The sequence below is a fragment of the Nicotiana sylvestris genome, chromosome 12 (assembly GCF_000393655.2).
Source record: "Nicotiana sylvestris chromosome 12, ASM39365v2, whole genome shotgun sequence".
In the NCBI taxonomy this organism is placed as follows: Eukaryota; Viridiplantae; Streptophyta; class Magnoliopsida; order Solanales; family Solanaceae; genus Nicotiana; species Nicotiana sylvestris.
The window spans coordinates 164,675,890-164,694,877 of NC_091068.1; the positions used below are offsets into that span (position 1 = coordinate 164,675,890).

The 18,988-nt window shown below is 40.3% G+C and overlaps 1 non-coding gene across 1 annotated transcript; it reads right to left on the reverse strand.

Annotated features, from left to right (window-relative positions):
- Positions 1-16,567: 16,567 nt before the first annotated feature.
- On the reverse strand, positions 16,568-16,673 carry LOC138884434 (small nucleolar RNA R71). The gene has a single exon (XR_011404628.1). It is a non-coding gene; the product is annotated as a small nucleolar RNA R71 (small nucleolar RNA).
- Positions 16,674-18,988: the final 2,315 nt, after the last annotated feature.

The window sequence follows — 18,988 nt, forward strand, 5'->3', positions numbered from 1 at the left end:
CAAGATTACCCACCGCAATTCCACCCCATATCGTCCCAAGGCGAATGGAGCGGTCGAAGCAGCCAATAAGAATATCAAGAAGATACTGCGAAAGATGGTGGAAGGATCCAGACAATGGCACGAGAGATTACCCTTTGCTTTGTTGGGTTACCGCACTACTGTCCGGACTTCCATAGGTACAACTCCTTATTTGTTGGTGTATGGAACTGAAGCCGTAATACCGGCGGAGGTCGAAATTCCATCCCTCCGGATTGTCGCTGAAGCCAAGATTGATGATGATGAATGGGTCAAAGCTCGGTTGGAACAGTTAAGCTTGATAGACGAGAAAAGATTGGCGGCAGTGTGCCATGGTCAGCTGTACCAGAAGAGAATGGCAAGAACATACAATAAGAAGGTGCGCCCTAGGAAGTTTGAAGTAGGGCAGCAGGTATTGAAGAAGATCCTCCCGCATCAGGTCGAGGCAAAAGGCAAATTCGCCCCAAATTGGCAAGGGCCTTATATCGTGACCAGAGTATTGTCCAACGGTGCTTTGTGTTTGACAGATATCGAGGGGAGATGTGTCGACATGGCTATCAATTCTGATGCAGTCAAGAGATATTATGCGTAATTTCTTTAATTATGGCAATTATTGGTTCGTTTGTTTGTATTTGGCATTTATTGGATAATGAGATGACGGAGGCAATTCTTTCTTCTATCCAAACATTTTTAACCCTTGCTTCCCTTTTGAGCCTTAAGTTATTCTTTCATACCCCTCTTTTGGAATCACTAATGGAAAAGACATGGAAAAAAAGAAAAAAAAAGAAAAGAAAAAAGAGAGAAAAGAAAAGAAAAAAATCTTTAAAGGAAAATGAAAAGAAGGAGAAAGAAAAGAAAAAAAAACAACAAAGAAAAAAGAAGATAAAATCATAAGAAATACAAAACCGTGGGAACTACGTTTGACCTGATTCCTCAAAGAGGATACGTAGGCGCCTCACGGCTCGGTCATAGTGTGCATCACAGTGTATATAGGATGCATAATGTACATAGTGTGCATAATAGGCACAGTGTGCGTAACGCACGTAGCTCAACCTAAGTGTAAAAATAAGATTCCCCAAGCAAGAAAACTGGGGCAGAGGTTATGTTTTAAGTTCCAACAAAGGTTTGATTCCAAAAGTTGTAGCACATCACCCATCAAATTATTTTCATTTTTATAGCCTTTCTTTAGCCCCACACCAAAACCAACATCAACGTCCAAAAGACCTCCCGATCAATGTCCAAGAGATGCCAAGTCAGGCAAATAAGGCCGAGAATAATACACCGATCACCAGCAAAGAAGAGGATCGTAAGACTGGGAATGAATTGATGGTCAAAGGAATCTCCAGAAGAGAGGGTCGTATCAACAACACCCCGATTCCTCGAAAGAAATAAAATGAGAGAGTCTTATCGGTGAAAACCTTCACAGGCACCGAAAGGCGACGTAAGATGAGGGATATAAAATGAGAGAGTCTTATCAGTGAAAACCTTCACAGGCACCGAAAGGCGATGTAAGATGAGGGATATAAAATGAGAGAGTCTTATTGGTGAAAACCTTCACAGGCACCATAAGGCGCCGGGAGATGAGAGAAAGAGAGAGTCTCATTAGTGAAAACCCCTCGAAGGGCACTATGAGGCGACAAGACAGATCAACAAAAAGCGACCACATTCGCAACGAAATGGACACTCATTTATCATCCCCAGCAAGTCAGACCATCGGGCAAGTTGATTGATATGAATAGACTGGGTCGGGAATCTATGGTGCACGTCATGATCACGGGGACCAGTCATGTCCTCCAGATAAGTTCTTCTGAGTTTCTTCTCCCACCAAATATTGGTTCAGAAAGATTTTCTCCTTTTTCTATCTTTTATTTCTCTTCCTAAAAATTTGTCTTAAAAAGGATTTTTTTCAAAGCTTACTACCAGAGACCGAAGGGGAATTCATCCAATGCAGGATAACACAAACAGTCTTAAAGGCCGGCCCCAGACAATGCAATGATCGTGCCTCGCAGTTTTGGAGGAAGTAAGCTCCAAAGGGAATGGTTTCGGGAGTAAAAGCAGATTCCCACAGCATGTGCTTAAAGAGAAAGCAGAAAAGGGAACAAATTGAAAACCAGCCCCAGCAGGCTAGAGACCCCCAGCAGGCAATTTTGTCCACTAACCAATTATGGGGACATAGAGCAAGAAAAGGGGAAGAGAGGAAAAATCATCCGCCGGAAAGGCACCCTCTACCACCACGATTAAAACTAATTAAATCCTTTTGTCTGCTGCAGGAAAACAAAGGATTGATGATGGCAGCGAGATGCAACGCCAGGGAAATCACCAAAAACCGGGGCAGAAAATTTTCTGCCGATTGTCAAAAATTTTCTCGGAAGAACGGGGAAACAATTTCGAATACATTTAAGTTCTAGGTCGCCCACCAGTAAAATGCGGGAATACTTTTAAGTTCTAGGTCGCCCACCAGTATAATGCGGGAATACTTTTAAGTTCTAGGTCGCCCACCAGTAAAATGCGGGAATACATTTAAGTTCTAGGTCGCCCACCAGTAAAATGCGGGAATACATTTAAGTTCTAGGTCGCCCACCAGTAAAATGCGGGAATACATTTTAAGTTCTAGGTCGCCCACCAGTATAATGCGGGAATACTTTTAAGTTCTAGGTCGCCCACCAGTAAAATGCAGGAATACATTTAAGTTCTAGGTCGCCCACCAGTAAAATGCGGGAATACATTTAAGTTCTAGGTCGCCCACCAGTAAAATGCGGGAATACATTTAAGTTCTAGGTCACCCACCAGTAAAATGCGGGAATACTTTTAAGTTCTAGGTCGCCCACCAGTAAAATGCGGGAATACATTTTAAGTTCTAGGTCGCCCACCAGTATAATGCGGGAATACTTTTAAGTTCTAGGTCGCCCACCAGTAAAATGCGGGAATACATTTAAGTTCTAGGTCGCCCACCAGTAAAATGCGGGAATACATTTAAGTTCTAGGTCGCCCACCAGTAAAATGCGGGAATACATTTAAGTTCTAGGTCGCCCACCAGTAAAATGCGGGAATACTTTTAAGTTCTAGGTCGCCCACCAGTAAAATGCGGGAATACATTTAAGTTCTAGGTCGCCCACCAGTAAAATGCGGGAATACTTTTAAGTTCTAGGTCGCCCACCAGTAAAATGCGGGAATACATTTAAGTTCTAGGTCGCCCACCAGTAAAATACATTTAAGTTCTAGGTCGTCCACCAGTAAAATGCGGGAATACATTTAAGTTCTAGGTCGCCCACCAGTAAAATGCGGGAATACATTTAAGTTCTAGGTCGCCCACCAGTAAAATGCGGGAATACATTTAAGTTCTAGGTCGCCCACCAGTAAAATGCGGGAATACATTTAAGTTCTAGGTCGCCCACCAGTAAAATGCGGGAATACTTTTAAGTTCTAGGTCGCCCACCAGTAAAATGCGGGAATACATTTAAGTTCTAGGTCGCCCACCAGTAAAATGCGGGAATACATTTAAGTTCTAGGTCGCCCACCAGTAAAATGCGGGAATACATTTAAGTTCTAGGTCGCCCACCAGTAAAATGCGGGAATACATTTAAGTTCTAGGTCGCCCACCAGTAAAATGCGGGAATACTTTTCAGCTCTAGATTTTGGAATCAGTAACCCCACCTAAAAGCGGAAGGTTACAACAGAGACCCCCAAGCAGGAAACAATAAAATCCCCAGCACCAAGAAGCGGAAGGCTGCAAAAGCAAGCGCGCGATTCAAAAGGAAGAAGGAACGCGTCTCAGAAGAAGCAGTTGGGAACATTATAGCATGCCCAACATAACGATTTTGATGAAGAAAGCCATACCACTGAAGAAACCATTGAAAGGCTTAAAGAAGAGGGCCATGTTCCCAGCAGATCAAGCGAAGTGATGAAAACTGACATTCAGAAAAGGTGAAGGACCAGCATCATCTCCAAGTTCACAAAATAAAGGCGTCGGAGGAAAGCATTAGCCGACAAGAAAGCAAGGCAACAAGAACAAGTTGAAGATGGATGAAATTTCAGGATCCTCAGTTTAACTTAGCTTCTTGTTTTCCTTTTAGAGCAATGTAATAGGGAGATCGGTTGAGCAGTAGCATCCTACAGCAGCATACAACAGCGCACAACAACAGCAAACACTACAGTCACACGGTAGTCCCAGCTACCAAAATTTCCCGAACTACATTGACCTGATTCCTGTTTCAGCCCAGGATATGTAGGAAACCTCTGAAGCAAAGGTTCGGTCAAATCTTTTTCAAAAAATGCTTCACACGGAGTATTCGGACGGGCAAAAATCGCTCGCTTTATCTTTGCGCGAAAACCCTTCGTGTCTTCGTGCAAAGAGGGGCAGCTGTAAGCACGTGATTTTTGCTTCACGGACAATCGCTCCAAAAGAAAATAAAAATAGTGACAAATGGCTTCGCTGTACAAATTCTTTCGATTTTTCGTGGCATGTGTTGTTTAGTCATTTGTGGTTCGGTCCATGTTGCATTTAATCTTATCAATCAAAATACAAAGTATGTCTGTCATGGTAATCAAACCGTAATTCGGTCATTGAAAGAAAATTTAAAAAAAAAATATATATGTGCATCGTCAGTTCTAGGTTGTGATTTAACTTGCTTAAACATTTTAATTTGGCGTGATATTGGTGTTGAAGTGTTACATTGTTGTTTGTTTTAATTTCATTTGTTTTATTATTTATTTGTTATTTTTCATTTTTTGTTTTAAAATTAGAAAACAAAGAAAAGTGATAAAAATTGATTTGGGCCCAAGAAATGAAACAAAATAGGCCCAAAACCACGTCCAAGGACCCGGTCCAAACCAGGCCTGCCCAGGCACCTCCCAAAACGACGCCGCATCAGGCGTCTGATCTGAGCCGTTCAAACACACCCATCCAACGGTCCACATACACACCCGTAACCCGACCTGTTTAGCCGGTCCAACCCAACCCATCACTTAAACCCAAACGACCCCGTTTTAATACCAAACGACCTCGTCTCACCCCTCACCATCAGATCCAAGCCGTTGAGATCATCTGATCCAACGGCTCAGATCTAAACCCCTAGACCATATATAAGCTTTCTATCACACCCCACGCCTCCTATCCGAACCCCCCCTTCACTCATCCCCTTCCCCAAAGCCTGAAACCCCCCAAACCCTAGCAGCCGCCCTGATTCCCCTTTCACCAGAACCCGGCGGCATGAACGCCGATGACCCCCTCCTGAACACCCTAAGACCCCCTCACTCTCCTGAACATGGATCTGTTACTCCCTAGCCTCAAATCACCTCTCATCGTCTCGAATCTGGATTTGAAGATTCGAGACAAAACTCGATCTATGCCAAACCTCACCATCTTCATACCAGACACTCCCCTGACCTCCTCGTGACCAAACCAGGCCTGGTTTGGCCTGAATCTACCCACAACTCTTAGAATCTCAAATCTGAGAATCCAAAACCTAGAACATGAATAGCCTTGGAAACTGGCCAGTCTTAACAAGGTTTGAGGTCTAATAGACCTTAATCAAAGTGTTCTCATGTGAGAACACCCTGATTAAAGTTTGTTCGGCCTCAATGGGTCAAAATTGAGTCAGATTTGGTTCAGTTTTGTTTGGACATTTTTCGGTAAGTTTTCTTTTCCTTTTTGTTTTATTCAACTGCTAGTTAAGTTATCAGCATGTTTCGTTGTGTATGTTTGTTATGTTTTTTGTTATTTTCCATTCAGATTTCTTCCATCTATGTCAAAGACCTTTTATTTGGTCAGTTGATTTTCTGTGTGTTCTGAATGTATTCTGTGGTATACATGATCGTCAATTAAATTAGTCATCAAATGAGTTAATTCATATAGGTTCCCAGTGATTGAACAAAGTTGTCTGAAGTCATTCGGGACTCTATACGTGTTGTTTATATGAACGATTGATTGTTATGTGTTACGATTAATATAGTCGAGTCGATGTATGTCGTCAATTAGTTTCAGTCATTAATGGTAACAACTTGATCCGTGTTGTTTATTTCTGCTGTGACCGTATCTGAATCCCATTAGGAACTGAATTGTATTGCCTATTGGTTTTGTTCAATTTGAATTAAAAAACATCTAGGGGGTAGGTTATAATGGCAGTTCAGACTTTGAGCTTAAATGGATGCCATGTTCACTTAGTTCAGATTGTGGGCAACATGCGTATGGTCAGTTGTTTTGGATTAAAATAGTCTGACAGCACATGCTGTCAGATTATATTCTTGCTGCCCATACTTTGGTTAAATAAACAAGAGATTAGGACACTTTAACAACAAAAAAGGGAGAGGGGCTGTCAGAGATTTGATGGGAGTCTTGTTATTTAAAATAAGTAAGTGGAAAAACAACAGGGAGGGGGAATTCTGAGTTGTCCAGCAGGCTGTAAAGTGCTGGGATTAGGCTATAAGAAGGGGGACCTTCCATTAGAGGAGAAAAAATTCTTTTGGAGCCTAAAAGAGGAGATTCTTAGTCTGGAGAGAAAACAAGAAAACATAAAGTCTCAGAATATTGTAACCAAACACGGTCTGAAGATTACATAAGAGTTCAAGTTGGTCAAGCTGTCTTGGCCAATTGCTGTTGGTTGCCTGTTGAGTTGCTTGTGATTGTTGAACTGCTGGTGTTGTTACATTGAACACTCTGTTGTTTCTGCTGGTTCATTACTCTGTTTTCTGGGATTGTTTGTTTGGTGCTCGACCATCTGTTGGTTTTCTTTGTTCTGGGAACTGTTGCTGGTTGTCTGTGGACTGTGGAAAACACTTGTGGTTGTTGGTTTGTTGCTGTGTTGTTGATGTGTATCTGCTGTTGCTGTGGTTTGCTGTGTACTACTCAGCTGATCATTTTCCTTCTTCTTTTGTTCCTCTATACCAGGTACACAAATATACTATCACTGTAACGTGAAAGGTTTGAGCATGAATGTAAAAGAGAGGATCTGCAGATGTTTATATACACATAGACTATTATGTTAGGCTTCATATAATGTATAATAGTTTACATTTTTGTTTTGGATACTGGAGATAGTCCTCATGCCTAATAAATGTCAATATGGGTAGTTGAATGTTAGACTGTGTATATAGGTGGGTGATAAAAGTATGCCCAATGCAGTAGGTTGTATCTTAGATTTAGTTTAATGGTGTAGTATAAATCTATAATGTATGCCAAGCATGAAAATCGTACACTACTAGTTAAGTTCTGTCCCTTCTGATAAACTGCTTCATATAACTGGTAAACCATGTTTTAAGACAAAGAACACAGAGCTTGCAATCTCAACCTCACGAAGGTCGAGCTCAGGTTGAAACGGACCAAGCAGGCCGCATCGAACAAACAATGGCCCAGGTCTGGTCCATTACGCATGGGCTGGATTTGGGCCCTTAATTCTGCTCGGCTGACTGTGTACGTGGCCGTGCTACTGATTTTGCGCAAGCACTCGGAATTCTGTTATAGATAACTTGCAAGCATGTAATTAACTAGGGCTATCTACTGTTTTCAATTAGTAGAGACAAACGCGACAAGAAATGTAGTTGCTATAGGATATCCTTTTAAAATAAGGACGAGATGAGCCTCGACAAAAATAAAGAAAAACGCACAAATTGCGGGGCCCTCATTAAATGTATATATATTGAAGCATTCAGTCCCTAAGGTGGGTCGTTTAGCAAATCTCACGACCTCCCGGAATAATAATGCGATAGCCTCTTTAAGCGCGTGTTTAATAATTTTACCTTCTTAAATTCGGGTGCGCATTTATGTGACCCAAATCCAAATCTCGACGGATTCGAAAATGTGTTTCTAATCACGGGTACATTGATTGTGACGTGGTTCGAGATGCATGTCCATGACGTCGCAAAATTCCTTTTAAAAATAGAACGAGACGAGCCTCGACAAACAAAATGTACAAAGCTGCGGGGCCCTCTAGATGTATGTATATATTAAAGTATTTAGAATTCGGGATATGCCGTTTAACGAATTTTTACGACTTTCCCCAAAATAACAAGACGCTAGTTGCTTTAGGCGCGCCTTTAACAATTTATTTTCCTTAATTCGGGTGCACATTTATGTGACCCAAATCCAAATCTCAACCGAGTCGAGATATATCGATAACCACGGGTACATTGATGTAACGTGGTTCGAGATATGTTTTCACGACGTTGCAATTCTCGTAAAAATAATAATAATGACAAAAGCGGTTAAAAGAATAAAATTTGCACGTGGTTCATAATTGTATTTAAAATCAGATAAATAAGCCGAATATAACAGTTGAGCGACCGTGCTAGAACCACGGAACTCGGGAATGCCTAACACCTTCTCCCGGGTTAACAGAATTCCTTATCCGAATTTCTGGTACGCAGACTGTAATATAGAGTCATTCTTTTCCTCGATTCGGGATTAAAATTGGTGACTTGGGACACCCTAAATCTCTCAAGTGGCGACTCTGAAATAAATAAATCAATCTCGTTTCGATTGTCCTTTAATTGGAAAAAACTCTCTTGCGCCCTCGCGGGTGCGTAAAAAGGAGGTGTGACAAGAACAAGTTGAAGAAAAGATGAACTCAGGAAAGATGAAGAAATTGGTGATGTTTTGAGAAAGATTTGAGAAGTAAAGATTGTGAAAATTATGAAATTGACCTATTTATAGTGGCCGCTTCAATGGTTTGGGTAAGCCAACGGCCGACCATCAACCGCCTTCAATTAATAGCTTTGGGAACTATGCATAAGCAACCTTTCAATCACTTCAGTCGCTGACGTCACAAGATTGACATCATGATCGATGCATCGGAGGATCGAGGATCAAATCGTTTATTATCATCTTACTCTAAGAAATGCGTGGACTATCTATATACGGTCAAAATCAGGTATGCGCGGTTTCACGGGCTCGATGAGTCACTTCAAGCCTGAGTTTAGGATGGGTCGAGTTCGAGCCTGATGGACCAAGCTCGAGCCTGATGATAGAATACAAGGCTCGAGGATCGAAGTACGCGGTGGGCACCGAAGCCGAGTATGACCAACCCCGAGATGACGCCGTTATGGATTTGTAACAGAAAGAGCAAGATTCCCGCCACGTTCCCAATATCATGGCGTAAATTCCGGATAGATTTGTATGAACTAGTACGAATCTGTACTAGGCGGTTAGACAGTTGTTCCAATAGAGATTCCTTATTGTAAATAGAAATGTACCTTATTTAGGGTTCCCCTACTATATAAAGGGGACCCCAATCATTTGTAAACATCATGAATCATTGGCAAAAGAATATACTCTCTTACTTTCTTGCTCATTATTCATCAGAATTGTCTCTTAACTTTATTATCTTTATTGTACTGTTCTTGTGAACCTACCTCGAGGCCATCGTAACTCGAGGTCGAGATTAGCTTAAACACTGGTTTGATTCTACTTACTTCCTTAATTTATACGTTTGGTTTTTTGGTTATTAATTAGAATTGAACTAAATCATGTATCTTTAAAACCATAAACAAGTTTAATTGTTACTCGTATTTTCAAGGTAAACAAATACATTATTTGAACAAAAGTTAGTGGATTCGGGGGAACTTGTACTATGATTTCTAACCTCACCCTGGACGGATCTTTTAATATTTTTCAACTAAAACAGACGCATGGATACATTTTTCAACTAAAACAGACACATGGATACATTATCCTTACATATTCATGACATCAATAATACTTGTATCAGGGCGGAAATTCGAGCATCCAAAAGTATATATTATACTATCATTTTCGAACTAGATGGTAACCTCGATCTTATCATGGCACAAGAAGTTTCTAACTTTAAGAAAATTTGAATCTTTGAATGGTCAAACGTTTGTGATGACTTGATAAAAGATGGAGGTCAAGGCTAGCTCATGGCGTATGCCGCGTCCTAATTAAGGATCCGCAGCATTCACTGACCCATTAGACCTCCAACTTGGTTGCCCATTTACACATTTAGCCAATTCGTAAACTTTACTTTCCTGTTTTTTTGGTTTCTCACTCAATATATGGTATATGTATTGGGATTCTATAAAATTTGGATTCGCGCCAAGAGAAGTCCCATTAGTTGAGTTTCTCGATATGATTTCGAATTAGTTAAAATAGCGAGTTTTGAACATTTGAGGCATAAAACAAAAAAAAAAGAGAAAAAAGGAATAATATAATTATGAAATATAATATGAATGTACTAAATTAAGTTTATATAATATTATTATATATTTTCTTTTTAAAGATGAGAGAACTTTATATTTACTATTATTAGTAAGGACGTGGAGACGCTATGAGCTAGCCTTGATCGCTATCCTTACCAAAATGGGAAACGTTTGACCACTCAAAAGTTGACATTTTGATACAAGCCAGAATTTTGTTATGTCATGCTTATTTCAAGGTGACTATCAAGTCTGAAAGCAAAATTTACTTTCAGAAATTTGCTAAGATGATCTTACTTATTCTTAACATGAGTATTACCACTAATTATGTCTCAATACCAAGCAAGCTGGGATTGGATATATATATTATCACTATACATATTGTTCCATTTAAATAAATCTCAATCCAAATCTAATGCATCCTTCAAATTCCCTTAGTTATTAGTTAAATTTCATCATAAATTGATTAGTTTTACGTCGATTTAGTTGAATATATGCACTAAAAATTTATTGCAAATTGACGTAAATTTTAGTTGAATGTTTCCTTCTCGAGTTCAACAACGATCTTTTGCATTAACAGCTATAGGCTTTCAGGAGATTGAAAATACTCAGTCGTTTAATAGAAAAATAGTGTATCATAAGTGTTTTTTTTCTTAGCTCATTTAATGGCATCAGCGGGAGAAGATATAAATTTTTTCTTTTATAAATTACATATCTTTATTGACTTCAGTAGAATAAAATAACGCGATCTCAAAAGTTAGATCAAACTAGCTCCTAAATGTTATGCATTAATTTAATCAAATATACGTTATCCTACCATTCTCAGCATTACCAAGGGTGTTTAAATTAAAAAATCTATATGGTGTGTTTTTTTTTATTTTTTATTATGAGTTATAAATAAACAATCACCAATAACCTCAAAAAATTAATAATGAAAAATACAGAAAAGAGTTGCCATTTGGACACAGGCATTATTACTGTCAAAGTATTTAAGAGTCAACTTGGTCATGCCGTAAGTTATAATTTACAAATTTGTCAATTGAATTTATGGATCAAAGAAATAAGGGAATCCTTGGATAAGGTCAATGCCTGTTATATATGGAATAATCAACTAATAGTTTTTTTTAAAGTACCGACGAGGGTTGTGGTGTGATAATAGATGAATTGGACTATAATTAGGCCCTAAAGAACCACCTTCTTGTATAGTTTTTATGGTAAAAAGTGATAACAAAATGCTCTGATTAGTGCTTTTCATGCGTTGCAGGCTATATACAATAAAAGAAGTTTATGGAGTACTTTTGGGATCAATTACGGAGAAAAAGAGGCCAATCGTACAATATCCGCTAAGTGCACCACGCGAAGGCATCAAAACCAGAACTGGAGATGGACTGCCGCGGTCCCAGCGTAACCGCGGTCGGACCGCGGCAGAAGGCTGTTGCGGATGCTAGTTGGCCGCGGTCCTGGCGTAACCGCGGTAGGACCGCGATAGGAAGCGGAAAATTGAGGGACTGAAGTGCAAAAACACGGGATTTTTAGCCCAAAACCCTATATTAAACAATATAACTCGCCCAAGGGAGGCAGGTAATGTTCTAGAGAGTACTTTGGCAAGAAAAACAAGTGTGAGAGATCACCCAAAACATCATATTTTCTTCTTCTCTTTATTTTTCTGGCAATTTTGATCATGAATATTTTCATAGTTTATTTACCCATTGCATGAGTAGCTAAATCCTTTGTCTAGGGTTTTGATGGAACCTATTGAAGGATGAACTTCTTGATTATGTTAATATAGTTTGTCAGTTTAATCTCTATTTGTTCAACTACGTGTTTGTTGTAGTTAATTGAGAGGATCCTCAATTAGCTGTGCCCAATTAGTGTGCATAACTCGGAAGAGAGTGCATATTTAGGTGATTGTTGAACAACACCACTCCCAAAGTATAAGAGGGATCTATAACTGCGGGTTTAAAGGCGGGATTAGGGATAACGAAGTCTTGGGTGCAATCTAAAGTGAACTGTAATAAACAAAGCCAGCTAGCGTATCTCGGGAGAGTGCGTCTAGTAAATTATCGTGATTACTCGGGAGAGATTCACGGTAAAAAGAGTGTTCATGGTTGATAGAGATGTGTTGGTAAATCTATATGAAACATAAACAGAAGGGATTCCATCAATAGGGGAAATCACTACCTTAGAACCTTCTCATTATTGTTCACAACTTAAGCATATTTAGTTTACAACTGTTTATTGACTTTCAATCTTAGTTATTAAATATACCATCAACTGTTATTCACAACGTTTGGGGAAGTTGATTCTAAAGAATTTAGTAAGTCCAACAAAAGTAATTGATAGGTTAATTCTCTGTGGATTCGACTCTGGGCATAAATACTGTCACGACCCAATTCCCGAACCTGGTCGTGATGGTGCCTTTCATGAAGACAAGGCCAGTCATTCAACCCAATTCATCCTTTTAAGACAATTAATTAACACCATTATAGTATAAACATGGTTTAGTAATATCCAATAGCGGAAAGTATAGATAAAATACGAAAATCCAACCCAACTCAGCCTTAACCGGGGTGTCACAAGTCATGAGCTACTACAGAGTTTACTAAAATTCTACAAAGTATGGAATTAGGAAAAAAGTCTGAAGATATCATAAATAACAGAAGATAAGGGAGAAAACGGGTCTGCGAACGCCATGTAGCTACCTCGATAACTCCGATGAAAACTGAACAACAGAAAACTTGCTCTATGCCTCAGGAATACCTGTACCTGCACACATGGTGCAGGGAGTAATGTGAGTACTCCGACCCAGTGAGTAATAAATATAAATAATGACTGAAGGTAAGAAAACACATTAAGGTACACAACATTCTATACAGAAGCAGTGAAATCATTTAAAATAACAATTCAGTGAAACATCATGTGAAATTTTTTTTAAACCAGTAAAACAGGTAATTTGGCAGTAAAATGACGAGTAGAAATCTGCCCCTCGGGCTCAATATCAAAACAACAAGTAGAAATCTGCCCCTCGGGCTCAGTATCAAAATAACAAGTAGAAATCTGTCTCTGGGGCTCAGTATCAAAATAATAAGTAGAAATCTGCCCCTCGGGCTCAGTATCAAAATAATAATTAGAAATCTGCCCCTCGGGCTTAGTATCAAAATAATAAGTAGAAATCTGCCCCACGGGCTCAGTATCAAAATAATAATTAGAAATCTGCCCCTCGGGCTCAGTATCAAAATAATAAATAGAAATCTGCCCCTCGGGCTCAGTATCTCAGAAAGTATCAGCCCCTCAGGCTCAGAATAGTATGAAGCAACCAGTCAATGAAATAAGAGCACATAATTATTATGGCAGATAATGCAGATAAGGAATAAATGCATGAGTGCAATGCAATGCATATGACGGTACCCTCTGGTACCCACTGCAGCGTGCAACCCGAGCCATCCATATTTATTTATCGTCGACGGCGCTCACTGGAGGTGTGTACAGACTCCGGAAGGGCTCCAACAGCCCAAGCGCAATATCAAACCATCTCGTGACATCAAATCTAGGCCCTCGGCCTCATATCAATATCAGTATAATCACCCAAGCTCTCGGCCTCATTATCAATGTAATCAACCAGGCTCTCGGCCTCAATATCAATTTAATCAACCAGGCTCTCGGCCTCAATATCAATGTAACACTGTTGCGGCGTGCAGCCCGATCCATGCTCAGTCCAGAAATCATCATAAGCCCCTTGGGCATTTGTAAAACAATAGTTCTCAGCCCGAAATATCATTTAGAAATATCATTTAAGTTTTCAAATCTTAGAAAGATGGCTGAGTTTGCAAAACAGTATTTAAAACCTTGGACTGAGATCAAATGATATGCAAAATATGCGAAAACAGTGATATAAATCCCTGAAGGATTCAAATAATTGGCAAGAAGCCCAAATGTTACAATCAAATCTAAGTAAGGATGATTCTCAATTTAGTTCAAGTAGAAAACACGGTAAAAACATCTCTCGGGATGGACCAAGTCACAATCCCCAATGGTGCTCTACCCCACGCCCGTTATCTGGCATGCAAGTCACCTCAATATAGCGTTACGATGTGAAATTCCGGGGTTTCAAACCCTCAGGACATCATTTACATCAATTACTCACCTCAAGACTGCCAAAAGTCTAGTTCGCTATGCCCTTGCCTCTCGAATTGGCCTCTTCATGTGTCGAATCTATCCAAAATCAGAACGAATATGTCACATTATGCTGTAAGAACAATACCCAATCAAAAATAACTGAAAAACATCAAAATTCCGAAATTTGGCAAAACCCGAACCCCGGGCCCACTTCTCGAAATTCAGAAAAATTAACATCAACGGATTCCTTATCTCGCCACGAGTCTATACATATAAAATTTACCAAAATCGGACATCAACTCGACCCTCAAATCTTCAAATCTTATTTTCAAATCCCTAGGCCTAAATCCCCAATTTACTCCTCAAAAACATGTAATCTAGTCGGATTATTCGATGATAATTCAATATTATGGAGTAGAAATGATCACAAGTGACTTACCTCAAGATTTCCCATGATTTTACTCAAAAATCGCCCCAAGCCGTGTTCTTTCACAAGAAAAATGTGAAAATGAGCTAAAAAACAGAACAGCACTAATAAAGCCCATTCTGGTCGCTAAAAGACCTTTCCGGTCGCTAAAGGTGCCAAATCTGGTCGCTAAAGGTGCACACCAGAACCTTCTGCACCAGCAATATTTATTTTCACTAAAAAGGCTCTAACTCCACCATACGAACTCTGAATTCAATGATTCTTATTCCTATGAGTCACAAATAATGATACGAACATAATCCTTCAATCGAAACTCAATTCGGAGCTCGTTTGCTCAGTGCGATATCCATTTCGCTTGTTAAACAATTAACAGATGTTTCGCGTCAAAAACCCAATCGCAGCTCGATGAAATTAGACCAAACTTTCCAGATCAGTCCTATAATTCATTATCAAAATTTTGGAAGTCTCGAAATCAAATTTCAATCTCTAGAACTAAAAATGGACCTTTGGATCATTACGTGCTTATGCTCAAAATGGCAAAAATCTTCCAAAAACTCTTCCAAAACTTATCCGAGCCTCATGTGACCCCGACCAAACATGCCAACACACCCCATAACATCATTCAAACTTTTTCCAAGCAACAAAACACCTCAAACAACATCAAAACCATCAATTCACATCGAATTCAAGCCTAAGTTTTCCAAAAACTTTCGAAACACGCATTTGATCAAAAACCCGACCAAATCACCTCCGAATGACATGAAATTTTTCACACACATCCCAAATCACATAATGAAGCTACAGAAACTCTCAGAATTCCATTTCGACCCTTGGATCAAAATCTCACCTATCAACCGGAAATCGCTAAAATACTACTTTCGCCAATTCAAGCCAAATTCCACACCGGACCTCCAAAACCAAATACGATCACGCTCCTAAGTCATAAATAACCTAATGGAGCTAGACAAATCATAAAAATTCTGATCCGAGATCATTTACACATAAGTCAACTCTTGGTCAAACCTTTCAAATTCAAAGCTTTCAACTGAGACTATTCTTTCAAATTCATTCTGATTTTTCCTGAAAACCAAAACCAATGATCTACATCAGTCATAATACATAACACGGGGCAAATCATGCCCGAGAACTAGCGATCAAAGCACAAAAGCTCAAAATGACCAGTCGGGTCGTTACAAATACTTAGGTTATATTTGCAACGTCCGCATTGTCCTTTTATAAGGCATAGTTGGGCATGATCAAATTTTGGCACCGTTGCTGGGGAATTAACGGTGTTATCAATTACAATTGAAAGAAGTGCATGCCTAGAAACTCATCGAGATCTGGTGAAGTATTTGAAGTATTATCAGATCCCGAGAAAGTTTTCAAGGCCTTGAATCGGGCTAATCGGAAAAACAAACAACAACTAACAACTACACAATTCGAAACAGTCATGGGGGATCACGAGGAAAACTCAGCGGTACAAATAGTGCCAGAGGCTGCTCTCTATGACTGGGCACAACCCACAACTGAAAATCTGTCCACAGCCATTGTAGTTCCGCAGATACAGGCTGAATCATTCCAAATTACGAATAACATGCTGCACTTGTTGCAGAACAAGGGACTATTTTCGGGGTCGCAAGTCGAAGATCCTCAGCAACACTTGAAGAACTTTCTCTCTATTTGCAAAACCCAAAGGCAACCCAACGTAACTCCTGAAGCAATCAAGCTGTTATTGTTTCCATTCTCAGTGACAGGAGCTGCCCAGACTTGGCTAAACTCACTTCCCATAAATTCTATAACAACTTGGGATGAGTTAGTCAGGCAATTCCATAACAAGTTTCCACCCACCCAATAAGACTGCTCAACAAATTGATGAAATTTTGAGTTTTAAACAGAGACCAATGGAGACACTGCATGAAACATGGGAGCGCTTTAAAGGGATGCTGGTTATATGCCCGCACCATGGATTCCAAATCTGATGTTGGGGTAGCGGTTTTACATGGGATTGTCAGATAGCATGAAGAACATTGTTGATGCTTCAGTTGGTGGAGCATTTTTGAGCAAAACATGGAGAGAAGGCCAAAGTCTGCTTGACAAGATGGCACAGAATTCGGGATGGACAACCAGGAATGTACCTATCACTCCAGTGGTTCACTCAGTGCCCTTAGATCCATCCAACTCTATGGCTGAAAATATGGCCACCTTATTGACACAGATGAGTATACTCACCAAAAAGGTGGAAGAGTTAGGGCAGAAGCAGCAGGTACACATCGTAGATACTACCAATGGGGGTTTGTGCGCATCTTGCATTAGTCAGCCAATCGGTAACCAATGGAATGCAGAACATGATCATCACCACTACCCTAAAGACATGAATTATGTGTCTAATTATAGAGGCCAGAGACAGGGTGGTCAGAATTGGGGCCAGCAAAATCAAAATACAGGCTAGTCCATTCACAGTTCAATAATGGAAAAATGGGAGGTATGAGACCCCCTAACAATATGGCACCTTACCCAAGGCCACAGGGATATAATAATCAGAATCAGCAGCAGAGGTATCACCCTCCTCAGCAGCAGCATGGTGGAAGGCAGGAAGATGGGTTTGCTAGACTTGATGCAATGCTGCAGCAGGTTATTGGGTCTAATGCAAAGATTAATGAGAGAGTGGATGCACATGATGCAGCAATCAAGAATATTGAAGTGCAGGTGGGCCAAATTTCTATGTCTCTAAACAATCGTCCTCATGGAACACTACCTGCAGACACCTAGATAAATCCAAAAGATCAAGGCCCAAAGCAGCTGATGGCGGTAAGTCTACGTAATGGCAGAAATATGGATATAAAGAAAGAGAGGGCTCGAGAAACTAGACAAGCTGAGACACTTATACCAGTGCCCATTGAGCTGGATGAGTCAACGAAACTGACGGAGGTGCCAGTCTAGCCTGCCCAGGAAGAAAATTGCATTCAGAATGCGACCGTGAAAGAAGCTGAGACAGTCCAGGAATCTGTAGTTGATGTAGCAGCTGATAAGGATCAATCCCAGTTGATTGGGAAGAAGAGATCTCCTGCACCTTTCCCTCAGAGGTTGGCTAAGTACCAAAAGGAGGAGCAATACAAGAAGTTCTTCGAAATGCTGAAACAAATCCAGGTAAACATACCATTGATTGAAGCTTTGAAGGAGATGCCTGGGTATGCAAAAATGATGAAGGACTTGATGTACCGAAAGTTTGATTTCCAAGACTTGGCCACAGTTACTCTTACTCAGACATGTAGTGCAGTGGTGACTAGACCAATTGCAGAAAAGCTGTCTGACCCAGGGAGCTTTACAATTCCATGCACTATTGGTAATTTTTCTTTTGCTAAAGCACTGTGTGATCTAGGGGCCAGCATTAATCTTATGCCCCTGGCGATTTACAAGAGGTTGGGCATTGGAAGAGCTAGACCCACTTCTATGCTATTGCAGCTGGCTGAAAGGACAGTGAAATGACCCTCTGGTATACTAGATGATGTGCTAATTCAGGTAGGGAAATTTGTGTTCCCTGCAGATTTTGTAATCTTAGACTACAGAGTGGATGAAGAGATTCCCATAATTTTGGGAAGACCATTCTTGGCCACAGGGAGAGCTCTCATTGATTATGAAATCGGGGAGCTCGAGATGAGATTGAACGATGAGGAGATAATATTCAATGTGCAGAAATCTATGAGGCGACCAAGTGAATTCGCCAATTGTTCTCTTATTGATGTTGTGGATGTAATCGTAGAGACTGATGATGAGGTGTTAACCATTGAGGACCCCCTTGCTGCATGTTTAATGAATTTGGATGAGGTGAATGGAGAGGAACTGGCGGAATGGGTGTTGGCATTAGAGGGTAGAGGGTTCTGGGATAGAACTCTAGAATTTGAGCCCTTGCACTTGGAAAATCGAGAGACTCCTCTAGCCAAGCCATATATCGAAGAACCACCAAAGCTGGAGTTAAAGCCTTTGCCCAACCATCTTAGGTATGAATTCCTTGGACCTAACTCCACATTACCTGCTATTATCTCATCTAGTTTGTTAGATGTGCAGGCGCAACAACTCTTGCAGGTACTTAAGGAGTGCAAGACTGCCATTGGGTGGACCATGGCAGGCATAAAGGGGATCAACCCCGCCTACTGTATGCACAAAATTCTACTGGAAGAGGGACACAAACCTTCCAGGGAACACCAAAGAAGGTTGAACCCTAATATGAAGGAAGTGGTGAAGAAGGAAGTAATAAAGTGGTTAGACGCGGGAATTATCTTCCCA